Here is a 2,820-nt window from a genome sequence, read left to right as displayed (position 1 = left end):
TATCTGGGCCAGTGTACGTCCTGTGGTCTAGCAAGTTTTGTAAGGAGGAATTGGGATCTTGATAGTGGGGGAAGGAAGCATTTGAAAACTAGAGGAAAATTGTATGTTTCATCATTGCAACACTGCACCCTGACTGGCTCATTTCCTCCCTGCAACCCTTCAGTGAAGGGATATCCAGTTGCCTCCAGATGGGTCTTGGGTCCCCAATCTGCACTCCCCCTCATTCACAATGATTTCATTTTTTTGTTCTTTGATGCCTATACCTGATCCCTTCGACACCTTGTGATCACACAGGCCGGTGTGCTTCTTCCATGTGGGCTTTGTTGCTTCCGAGCTAGGTGGCCACTTGTTTACCTTCAAGCCTTTACGACCCCAGATGCTATATCTTTTGATAGTTGGGCCCCAACAGCTTGCTTCACCACATTTGCTTATGCATCCGCTTTGTCTTCAGTGACCTCTTCTTCACTTTTAAACAAGTCTTGTTTGAAGAGGATTTTGTAGAGCTTCAGGCCCATGGCTATGTTTTTCCTCATCTGCTTCCTTGCACTTTTTGAAGGCTCCTTCGATTATGAAAATTGACTGATTTGTCCTATGAGAATATTGCCATAAGCCTTCAAATACACAAAACAGAACTTGGAAGAGATTTAGTTAGGTCTGAGGAGGATCTGTGGTTGTGTCTTCAGTGAATTTATGAGGAGCTTCAAAATGTATATAGAAAATGATTTAATACAGAATGTAAAATGTCCATTATCTTTTTGAAAACTCTTTGTGATAGTTTTTTTCTTCAAATTGGCATAGCAACCTCACGGACAACAGAACACAGCGCTGCTCAGTAGTCCACCATCTTCACAGTATGTCTGCACTGGATGACTCTTGCTCTTTGAGGGACTTCCTGTTTTTTTGCTGAACCTTTACTCTTTCAATCATGATGTCCTTCTTCTGGGATTTATCCCTCCTGATAAGACATCCAAAATACACGAGAAGACTTCCTGACACCCTCATTTCTAAGGCGAATCCCTGCCCTAGTCCTTTTTCTTTCTTTACCTGCCCTATTCCTTTTGAGAAAGAGTTGCTCATTCTTCCGGGAGTCTTTGGTATATTTAATATTCTTTGCTACCAGCTAGTGGTGTAGGGTTGTACGTTAGGGTGTAATTTGCATGGTCAACAGTTCGAAACCACCAACATCTACTCAGGAGAAAGACAGGGCTTTTTACTTCCATCAAAGAGTCACAGTCTCTTTAGTGTTTCTGAGGCTGTACATATTCCGGAAGCAAACTAACTCACCGTTCTACCACAGAGTAGTTATTGGATTGAACTGAGGTTCAACAGCTCACCCTGGGAACCCATTACACCACCAGGGTTGTCTTAGATGAGATAAAAGGTAGAGAAATCAATAGAGCAGCTAAACAGCCTTATTTTTCAACAATGGGAGCTAGATATCCACTGGGGTTTGGAAAAGCTGGGACATATCGAAGAATCTGGAGGTCCGTGCACATGTTTAGGGTTTTTCTCATGTTCAGGACAAATATGAGAAGGCTGTGATCTCTTACATTTGCCTGACTTTGGTGCTGTGCACTAGCAAGAGATGAGGTTTAAGGGAACGCTGGAAACTACTTGGATTAATGTTGAAGGTACAGTCCACCAAATACAAGAGCCCTTAGAAAAAAGATGGAGCTTTCAGCGGTAGGATCAGAGGAGAGTTCAATGCAACTTTCTTCAGTTGCTCTGCATCTGGGTTTGTCTGACACCAGCCGCTTCCGTTATGCTGTTCAAGTTTGACCCCATTGACCCCAAAGTCGTGTACTTGAAGTAAACAGGTGGGGAAGTCAGTGCCACATCTGCACTTGCCCCCAAGATCAGGCTCTTTGGTTTGTCTCCATAAAAGATTGGTGATGGCATTGTTAAGGCAACCAGGCACTAGAAGGGGTGAAGGATTACTGTGAAATTGATCATTCAGAATAGACCAGCCCAGATGGAAGTGGTGCATTCTGCCCTTGCTCTGATCATCAAAGCCCGCAATGAACTACCCGGAGACAGAAAGAAGCGGAAAAACATTAAGCACAGTGGGAACATCTTTTGTTGAGATTGTCAGCATCGCCTGTCAGATGAGACACTGATCTTTGGCCAGAGAACTCTCTCGAATTATTAAAGAAATTCTAGGGTATGCCTAGTTTGTGGACTGCAATGTTGGTGGCAGCCACCCTCAGAATCATAGATGGCATCAATAGTGGTGCTGTGGAATGCACTGCAGGTGAAGAACTACAAAATAAAACAAAAAATAATCATTTAATTAAACAAAATGAAAATACTAAAAATAATTTTAGACTTATTTGTCCGGTTATTTAATGAATAGCTTACCTAATCATTACTGAACTAAGCTAACTAGGAGAAATTTCAGTAGACACACTTAACATTACAAAATTCATTCAGAAATGCCACGTGGAAGAAGCACACCGGCCAGTGCGATCACGAGGTGCCAAAGGGACCAGGTATTAGGCATCATGCAAAAAAAAAGAGATATATGTGTTTATATGTATATATATGTGTGTGTATGTATGTGTATATATATACCATATTGAATGAAGGGGGAAATGCAGAGTCGAGACCGAAGGCCCAAGTGTCGGCCAATGGAGATCCCCTCATAGAGGGGTTTAGGAGAGGACATAGGTTAATTAGGGTGCGAGGTAGTACCAATGAAGAACACAGCTTTCCCCCAGATCCTGGATGCTTCCTCCTCCCAACTACCATGATCCGAATTCTACCTTGCAGGGCTGGATAGGACAGAGGCTGTACACTGGTACATATGAGGGCTGGAGGTAC

At 42.9% G+C, this 2,820-nt stretch overlaps 1 pseudogene; it reads left to right on the top strand.

Annotated features, from left to right (window-relative positions):
* The first annotated feature begins 1,762 nt into the window (after positions 1-1,762).
* LOC142433372 (large ribosomal subunit protein uL11 pseudogene) lies at positions 1,763-2,346 on the top strand (annotated as a pseudogene).
* Positions 2,347-2,820: the final 474 nt, after the last annotated feature.

Source organism: Tenrec ecaudatus, chromosome X, assembly GCF_050624435.1.
Source record: "Tenrec ecaudatus isolate mTenEca1 chromosome X, mTenEca1.hap1, whole genome shotgun sequence".
Taxonomy (NCBI): Eukaryota; Metazoa; Chordata; class Mammalia; order Afrosoricida; family Tenrecidae; genus Tenrec; species Tenrec ecaudatus.
The sequence above is the reverse complement of the archived record's forward strand: the minus strand, read 5'-3'. Positions and strand labels throughout refer to the sequence as shown.